Source organism: Heterocephalus glaber, unplaced genomic scaffold (genome assembly GCF_053883595.1).
Source record: "Heterocephalus glaber isolate CG9 unplaced genomic scaffold, H.glaber_assembly_v1.0 deba00001461, whole genome shotgun sequence".
Lineage (NCBI taxonomy): Eukaryota > Metazoa > Chordata > Mammalia > Rodentia > Bathyergidae > Heterocephalus > Heterocephalus glaber.
In genome coordinates this window covers 30,452,122-30,462,406 of record NW_028258308.1, presented here as the reverse complement: position 1 = coordinate 30,462,406, position 10,285 = coordinate 30,452,122, and the positions used below count along the sequence as shown (strand labels likewise).

The window sequence follows — 10,285 nt, the reverse complement described above, 5'->3', positions numbered from 1 at the left end:
CCAGAGTACCAACAAGAGTTCTCAGCTCCAATGTCAAATAATAGAATTTGAGCAAGCTCTCTTAGTATCACTTTTATTTAATATGCACTACATGCACATGATGCAGGTGGAGAAAAAGTTCATGGATCCATGCATTACAGACAAGACAGACTGGTACTTTTGCCAAACGTGCGCTGAGTCAATTAGCACACTGCTTAACTTCCCTAGACTTAATGGTTTCCAGGAGAATAAGTTTAGATGCAGATCTGTGTACATATCCCAAAGTATCCTCTTCATTTGGTTTCCTGACCTGTTTTTGGTTTCTGTTTTGCTTTTGCCTTTCCTACAAGTGGTATTAACTGCTGGTTTTCTGCTAAAGTCTTTAACAATACCATAATGAAAGGCATATAATTGTGCCTCCTTCTGATATTTTCAATCTTGTATCTTTTCAATTTTTGTACTTCTTCTTCAATAAGCATCTGGGTTTTGGCAACTTCTGACTGAATAGCACTTAACATATTATTACCGTGATCTGTATCCATAGGTTCCTCCTCTGCAAGTTGTCTTTGTAACTCTGCTGTCTTCTGTTCATATATCATTTTTCTGCCAGACACAATGGCCATTAAGTTAAATTGAATTTCACCTTCACTGTACTTTTGTATCCTTTTTTCTATGACTGGCCTTACTGCATAATCCAGTCATCTTGATTGCATGCACCTAAATCAATCAGTCCTTCTCTTAATCAATCCAATTCATATAGCCTTCCATTAAAATGAACATAACTGACAAAGTGAAAAGCATCTTCTTCTTTGGCTAATGTCTTTGCATCAAATTCAAACATTTGTTGTCTGGCAAAACTGTTGTGCACTTGTTGAATCACATCTGAATTGCTCAAAGCCAAACCTTTCATAGGTGTATCAAAACTTTGTGAAAATTCTTTAAACTCTGACAATGTCTCTTCTAAATGAACATCTTGGGTATAGTTCAATAGCACACTGACAATGGCTTGAGTAGCACAAGCATTATTAATTACCTGCTTGGCAAAAAATATTGTATAAAATCTGGAGTCCCGAATGCCTTGGATAACATTATTTAGGATTTTAGCATCTATACTTATGATAGCTATATCCTGAAATTTTCCTTTCCTACAATGTCATTGTCAGGTTTGGGTAAAAATAAGTTATGCCTTGTGAAAAAAGATAGGAAATATTTATGTTTCATAGTCTATGAACAAATTTGTTAGACTAGAGTTATTCTGTCTTTAAATATATTTGGATGAACTTACTGATGAAGCTGTCTAGCCCTGGTGATTTATTTGTGAGAGGATATTAAATCACAAATTCAGTTTCTTTGAAAATTTAATTTACTTTTCTATCAGTTTATTAAGTTGTATTTGTCTATACATGCATACATTTTGTTCAAATTGTCAATATTGTTGACATCATGTTGTTAATAATATCAATTTTTAAACATTTGAAAATATATACTAATGCTCCTTTTCATTTCCATTACTTGTAATTTGTATCTTCTCACTTTTTCTTATCAGTTGTGCTAAATATCTATCACTTTGTAATGTCTTTTTAATGAACTACCTTTGATTTTATTGCTTGTCTCTGTTGCGTACTTCCTATTTTATTAATCTTTCCTATTTATTATATCTTTTATTTTATGTTATTTGAGTTTAATTTGCTATTTTTAAAAAAATTCTTGGGCTATATACTAGTAAAATATACATTTAAAGCATTTTCCTTATAGTGGTGATAAGTTGCTTCATACTATTCACCTTTTATCAAATTATCCTTTGGGTGACCAAAAGTATGGATTTTCAAAGGAAAGGGCCCTAACAAAACATGAATATCATTTGTTACTATGACAATCTTATTTTTTAGGGGACAGCTTCTGTAGTTTAAAGAGTGGCCAAGATTATAATTGATCATATAACACTTTAAAATATCTAGTGGTCTGTTTGATGGTGATCATCTTATACATAGTCAAGTTATTATATGGTAGGAAGGGTTGAGCACTAGGGATAACTATGGCAGTGGCCTCTGATGATGCCATTTTTCACTTCTTTTTGAGATTAACCTATCATGAGGACTGTATTCACTTCCTTGGAGTGCCATAGCAGAGGACCACAACTGAGTGACTTACAACAACAAAAATTTAATGTCTGACAGGTCTGGAGAGTAGAAGTCCAAAATCCTGGTGTCAGCAGACCCACTGTCCCTCTGAAACCTATAGGGAAAGGATACTTCCTTTCTTTTTCTTAGTTTCTGGTGGTTAACTATCAATCTTTGACTCTCCTTGTCTTATAGATGTGTCACTTGCATGATCATCCTCCTTCTTTTCATCTTAATCTTTGTGTTCAGTTTCCCCCTTTTTGTGAAGACACCAGTTATATTGGATTAGGGCCTAGACTAATGATCTCATTTTAATGTCATTATCTCTGCACAGAACTTATTTCCAAATAATGTCTTCTTTTGAGCTACTGGAGGTTAGGACTCCAACATGGCAGGCAGGAAACAATTCAATTCACAAGAAGGACAATTTCTGTGTCTGTTGAAAAGGCCCCATAAGTGGATAGGTAGAAAATCATTCAATGACTAGGTAAAGGAAAACCTCCCATTAGCAGACAACTGAAATACTGTCCTTGAGCATGGAGACAGATTTGTCTGGTAATTGAAGCACTGTTCCATCGATTCACCAGCCTTCTAAGGCAATACTCCTAGTGTGTGATTATATTGGTTTCAGTCCTTGGAACAAATACCTAATCACATGTAGCTGTTAAATGAACAAAACTACTAGGTCCTAGGATTCAGATATATCATGAATGGAAAATCTGACCTTATGTTGTGATGTCAAATTATATAAACTGTTTTAAAACCTGTGCATATCAGTATCAGCCACACTTGGCGGCACAGGCCTGTAATACCAGCACTTTGGGAGGCTGAGGCAGTAGGATCACAAGTTGCAGTCCACCCTTGGCAACTTAGCAAGACTTTGTCTCCAAATAAAAAATATGTAAAGGGCTGAGGAGGTAGTTCCATGTATAGGCCCCAGGTTCAATCTTCAGTTATCCCCCAGCCCAAACCCTATGCATAATAACAAAATCTATATTTCTATGATGCCAGTAACCTTAGAGAAAAACCATCTTTTAGAGAATGGTCAGAAGCTAATGCATGTGCCTCTAGCATCTCTTACCTTTCAGAAATTTAGTGCCCACTTTGCTCCTGTGATTGTCTTGGCTATTTGCAATGTTTCTTTCTAAATTGCACTTCAGCAGTATCATCCTCTAAGCAACATCAATAGATTTTTTAAGACCAGAAAGCAGAGGGGCGAACAAACTTCTAAAAATAACTACATTCCTGGGTCAATTAAATCCAACTTGACATCCTTAGTGCATCTGTAATGCGATAATAATAATGATCTACTTCATAGGGATGTTGTGGGGAATAACAAAGTAATGATTGTAAAGCACTCTGGAAATAGAAAGGGCTCAATAAAAGCTTGTAATTATTAATGGTAATCATTTGCAACTGACCTAGAAATTACTGTTAAGTTATATCATGCATCTTGTAATCTATTCTTTTCTTGTAAGTTTTGGACTTCCAGCCCCAAGCTCTGTGCTAGAGGGATTTTATGTTATTACTCTGCAGCCCTTGTAAGAAATTTAGAAACAGCACTGTCTTTCTAAAATTTTCTTTTTCTTCCCTATAGTTGAAATTGGAGATAAATTCTTGATTTTCCTTCATTTCTTCCTTTCTTTCTTTATCTAATTATTATTTAGTGAGTATTTCAGGCAGAGACTTAGGTTTGGGGGATGCAAAGATGGAAAATTTAATTGGAGGTCTATTATCTTGGAGTTAACAGTCTAATTAGAGATAAAGATGAAATAGGCAATTGTGGGAAAAATAAGTACTAAGTATAGTGAGATAGGAAAAGAAAGGGGACATAATTCAACTTAGCAGCCGTACTCTGCAGCCAGGGATTGGAGCAATAGGGCACATTTGGGGTGGAATACTACCCCTTGCTCTTCAGGGCCTTATTTCATCCTTCCAACCCACTTTTCTAACACAACTTTGCTTTTGAATAAACTGCACTACTGCTTTGTTTACCAAGAATGGGTCATCTGGTGTCTTTTTCCCTCTCTTTAACAAACGGAATGGGAAACTTGGCATGGTGGCACATGCCTATAATCCCTACTACTCAGGAGGCTGAGGCAGGAGGATCATAAATTTGAGATCAGCCTAGGCAAACTAGCAAGACCCTGCCTCAAAATAAAAAAATAAAAAGGGCTGGTAATGTAGCTTAGGAGTAGAGTGCCCCTGGATTCAGTCTTTAGTACTGCAAAACAAACAAGCTGAATGACAGTGATGGATCTTTTACCAGACTGAGGGAGACATCCCATCTTGTCAGCTATCCAGGAAGCAGAATGAATAAATTGATAACCAGTCACTTGAAAGATGTTCAGTAATCTAGTAGGTTTCGGGTTCTGCCGGACCTCAAACATTCTCAATGAAAAGTATGGAAGTCTTCCTGCAGATTCAACTCTATCCTAGGACTAATAATATTCCTAACTAGGGACCATTCTAGTCAGAACTTTGAGTTATTAATCCTGTTGACCTTAAGGCCTCTTTATCCTGGTGCCTGGTATCTCCATTTTCCTATTTCTTGGTGATTTAAGATCCCAATTACTGTCTCAGTTCCTTGGACGACGGATGTGTCCCTTGCTCTTTCTGTACTTGTTAATGGGTGGATTTTTGTTTTGAGACTTCGGCTTTTAATTGATGGGGAAGTCCCTCAATCAATATCTCCTAGTGGGTGAGTGCTCAGTCACAAGCTCTTTTCTGATGACTCCCATGCCATACCTTGGAGGTCAGCATTGACTTTTTCTGTCCCCTCCTGATGCACAATCCTGAATCCCTGACTTATTTCAAATGGGTGTTAATGGTCCTTTAATCTGGCATATTTATTCTTTCCCTCCCCTACTGTCTTCACAAATACTGAGTTCTTCCTGTGCTATCAGCACCAGGCTTAGCCATGGAGACACAAAGGTTTAAGCTAACAGATTTCCTTGTACAGCTTTTTCTGGAATCACCAGGTACTGGCCAGATACCTGCAAGGACTCACACAGCTCCTTTGTCTGCTAAGGTGAAATACATTTAAAATAAGGTCAAGTAAGACCAGGTCTTGAAGCTATCACTTTAAAAATTGGATGATCCCTAGACATTTACCAGAGCATTGCTCACTGGTTTAGAGAAACTTTGGGCCCCTCTGTTCTGATATTTGACTGATTCTGCTTCCTCTAAGCTTTGGTCAGTCTTGCCTTCCACCTTTATCCCATAATCACAGCCTGACTCAGTGCGTGGTTATTCTTTCTGCTCAACACATCTGCTCATTGTTTCTGGTCTCTGTAATAGGCTTTGTTGTAACCATAAATATTTCTTCTGGGCTTAGTTTTCCTGAGGTCATGGAGGGATGTACTCAATTCTGTAATTTCTTGGATTTGATCCATGGCCTCTATTTTAGGTTTTTGTATTATAGACAGCTAAGTTAGGTAGAAATATAAGCAGTCAGATAGGGCTAGGTCCTTGAGAGAGTCAAGACAAAGGTAAAACACATTACAAGCGTGGCTGGAGATGAATCCATTGGAGATCAGGCCTCAAGATAAAAACAAAATGACCAGGCCTACATACTTCCCCAAAGGACAAGATAAGAGGTAACACCTGGCCTAATAAAGTCCAGATAGATATCAGTCACCCCAGTGGGTGACCAAGACTTCCAGACCCATCATTTTCTAGAAAAAGTCTTTGTTCTTTCCATGTATACTTGCTACATGAGTTGTTCCCCCACAGGATCACTACTACCTAAGCAACTATACTTGTAACCTTATTGGTTGTTCATAGCTTTAACCCATGTTGTAACCATGTAGTTTTGCTCTATAAGATTTCTCCTGAAAAGTGGAGTCCTCACCCACCCAAATGGGACCCCTCCCACCTCTCAGGAGCTATCCTCTCAATAAATATTTTACTATTCTTAACCTCCATTGTTCCTAGAATTCATTCTTCAATTTTGGAGAATATGAACTCGGTGCATCAGATATCTAACAGGTTGGGAGACATAACATTTTCATATTTCAGCTCCTGTTTCACTACCACCATGGATTCAGACCTTACTATCTAGCTTTAATCTGCTTTATCTTCTGGGCCCATCCTTCTTCTCCCACCAGAGGCTGATTCTGGCATAAAGGGGAGGATACAGTGGTTGCTCACTAAGAGGTACATGAAATTCTAGAAAGAACGAACTTTGAGCCACTGATTGGAATCTGTCTCAACCCCTTGGTAGGTGAACATTAAATTCTAGTCTGTCAATTCAGGGAGACGAAACCTATTTCAGCAGGCCTTGGTGAACATTATTTTTTTTAAAAAACGTAAAGGTAAATCACCTAGCACAAAGCCTGGCATATGATAGGTGTTCAAAAAAACTGATGCCTTCATAATATTTAGAGTTAACATTTTAAATCTATGGCTTTAAGTTGACTTCTCAAATCTCCATTTTGGATTTTGTTTACTTCAGACTGTACCTTGCTATTATCATCATTAAATACATTTTGGAAACAGATTCAGGAAAAATAAAAAGACAACAAACTAAAATCAACCAAGATTGGAAAACTTCAGGAAAAAGTATGTATTTTATTTTGTTTCAAATCCATAGGACTCAGATCAATACCACCTAACAATGCTTTGTACACAGCTATTAATATAGCTATTAATCCCCAAGGAAGAGCAAGAGTCTCTGTCTCCTTAATTGGATATTTCAGAGATCAAATTCTAGGTCCAGGTTGGCTGTGTCCCTCACTACTTATTTTCTAACTTTCAGGAGAATCATAATGGTATTTTTACTGTTATTTTGCTTTACAAATGCAACTGCAAAGGAAGGCTTGTTAGGTCATAGTTTAGTACCATTATGAGGTTAGATTCTAGGATTGCTAACCTGGCAGCCCTGTGACCCCCTCTAGGACAAATTAATTTAAAGTGGGCAAAGAAGAGATGCAATTATTACCTTTTGTAGAGCCAAGAAGTGCTTGTTAGGAACAAAATGTGCAATGGAATGCTAATAATGGTTCTACAGTCTGAGCATTTCTGAATGCTGTAGGTACACAAATTGCTTTTGGTTGATATAACTCTACTTCTTGCGAAATTTTCTCCTCAGGGGAAATGTAAAAGGAAAATGTTAAGTCTTTCTTAGGCCTGCTGTTCAGAGAAAAATGGCATTGCTTTCACAGAATAAGCCACAAGACAGGAGAATAGGATAGTTATGTTGCAAGTATTTATCTACATTTTGTCATTTGGTATTAAGGATAGCAGAGAGCAAGTACATCTGAAAGTTTTTATAGGACTAGGTTGTTATAATCATTTAATACAGTACAATACTATGTCAGACAATCTTTACTTATTGCTAACTTTTGTAATGTAGATCTTCAGGTGACATAGCAAGTATATGGTGGGTTCCTTTGGAAGTGTAAACTAAGAAAGATAGAGCTCCCATTTATCAACTGCTGCAGATTTCAGGCCTCTGGAGTATCCTGAAGTTAGTAGTATGTCATTTCTTGGAAATGCGGCTGATGAAATTACTCTAGATTTGTAAAAGATTTTTTTTTTAAGAGTAGGAAAAATTTATTGGGAGAAAGAAAGCTTCCGCCTAAGAGAGACAGAAGGGGGAAGGGAAAGTGGATTGCCCACCCACCCCACTTTTCAAGGATGTTTTATACAGCAAAGCCATGTGGTGAGGTGGGTACAAAGTGGGACAAAACTATAAGACCCAATAGAAATTTACAAGGTGGGCACGAGGTGGGACAAAACCATGACCAACCAATAAGATTACAAGTACAGTCACCCAGGTAATATTGATTAAATAGGGGTCCAATGGGGGAGCAAGTCATGTAGCAAGCTTATGAGGATTTTCAGTAAGGGTGAGGGTCAGGGATATTTCCTGGAAAGGGTGGGTTAATACCTTGGCCCCCCACCAAGGTGATTAATACCTATTTAGAATATCAATTACTGCTATTCATTTTACATCTGTGTGGTAGTTTCTCTTCTTTTACAATTTTGGCCTTCAGTGAATGTGTCTTCACTGTCCTCCATTTTGGCTCCTCGTGGGCTGGCCCTATCTAACTGCCTACAAGAGATCTAATTATTTACCTATGTGCAATATTTCCCCTCTGAAGAAGTACCCCTAACTGCTGTGAGGGGGCAAAGGGTGAAGACCATTCTGGCTACTTCCAGCTGAAGAGGGTTGTAGTTGTCATCAGCAGTTACTCTACAGAGTCTATCTAAAGGCCCTCGATAGGTGCCAGGCATTGTCATCTTGGTAGTCATATAGCTTTGAGTCTGGAGGAGACAAAGCCAAAGAAACAGTTAATACATGGACCAAATTATAAGGTCAGCAGGATTGCTATGAATATAGCCAACAAGTGTTTCCGCTGGGTGAAACTAGTAATAGCCTCCCACAAAGAGGATAAGGAGAAGGCTCAGAGGACTTCAGAATCCCAACATGGAAGTCATATTGGTTAGCAGTTATAAGCTGTTTACAAGGTCGATCTGGTGAATCCCAGTAAAAGAAGTCTAGCACATTTATCATTGGTTCCATTTGTATGACTGCTTGGAGTTTGGCAGCCTCTAGGCAAGAATAAACAAAACTTTTAAGAAATTAGTGTGTAATCTAAGCATGAACACACTAGAATGGAAGGGCAGGTTGGGAAGAAAGTTACACTTAGAAATTGAAATAGTGATTATAACCTGCTGCCTCTTATAGATTCTACCATAGTTTTTTCCTAATGATCCATAACTGTAGTCAGCTACTGGTATAGCTAGAAACTGCCAGAAGGGGTCAGTAACTTTGGGCCCTTTTTATATCCAGCTTTATTACTATGACATTATTTTATACCTCTTTTGGTTATGCTTTTCTGCTGGGTGTTTAAGACCAAGTTAAAGTGAGACCTGTGTCAATCAGTATGAAACTCTTGCTATCTATCAAGGTCAGTTAAGTCTCCTCAGGCATTACTTTGGAACCATGCATAGAGCCTCTCAGCTCTGTCAGTGTCAGCCGTTGGGATGGGTCACAGCTTTACTTGACCATTTTGCTTTCATTGAAATCTTGGGAGATTTTTCCCTCTTTGTGACCCTACTTTGGCACACAGTACATTTGTTCTCTGGTGCTCAGTAATCTCTCTAATCAGGAGGTTGAGTGACTTACCAAAGATGTAGGGTCCTTTAGGAAAGGTTCCTTTGTGTCCTGGATCTTTGTTGCCATTGAGGGGCCAGGGTCAAAATATTGGCTGTCCTCATAGCCCAGTTACCTTTGGTCTCCAAACTTTAGTTGATGAACACCCAGAAGAGAAGATCAGTGACATAAGAATTTCAGTAGGAGCAGTGAGCTTAACTATTATAATAGTTAAAAGATCAAGCACTTTTGAAGCATAAAGGATAGTTAGATGGCTGCTATTTCTTACCAATCATGGGTGTTTTAGTAGTTGAATCCCTGCAGAATGTTAAGAGACATCATTTACATATTATAGAGAAACAAGATTAATAGGTACACATAATATTTTAACATGACAATCATGATGATATTTTCTTTGTAACACTTACATGTCCATCTTAGTACGGAATAGTCTTTCAGTCAAACACCTCCATCTGATCACAAGACTTAAATGACATAAAGAAAACTCCTATTTGTTATCCTTTAGTAGGATGCCATCTAAAGAGAATATACATATTGGCCTATAAATGTACCTTATGAGTTCATAATGTTTAGCCTCTAATTTTACTGTGTGACATTGTTTCAACTGGTGAGTGAACATCCCTAAGTGTGGTGACACATATAACATACATCACATAAGTTTTTAAGAAAACTACTATTTGATTGGCTATCTCATGCTGGCTTGACATGTACCTCTTATCACAAGTAGCTGGAGTGCAAGAGAAAGGCAGATACCTGAGTCAAAAAAGATCATTACCATAAACAATATTCTAGAAGACTTGTACATCCAGAAGGCATGAATACATACACCATGAAATAACAATGTGTATCAGTTACATGAAACCCTTTGTGCCTTAATTTTGTTTTGTATCAAGAGCATTTTAAATAAAACCTTGTTTTCCCACAGAAAACTTAGACCATGACCAATGTGTACATATCACAATTATATGTTTAGCAATGTATTCATTCCCACAGGGCTATGGAAATTATTGGGGTCCCCTTTGTGAACAAAGGCTGGAATAAATTTTTTCCAGGCACCCACTCC

At 37.7% G+C, this 10,285-nt stretch overlaps 1 pseudogene; it reads right to left on the bottom strand.

Moving 5' to 3' along the window:
- Window positions 1-272: 272 nt before the first annotated feature.
- LOC101704086 (ubiquitin carboxyl-terminal hydrolase isozyme L5 pseudogene) lies at window positions 273-889 on the bottom strand (annotated as a pseudogene).
- Between the last annotated feature and the right edge of the window lie 9,396 nt (window positions 890-10,285).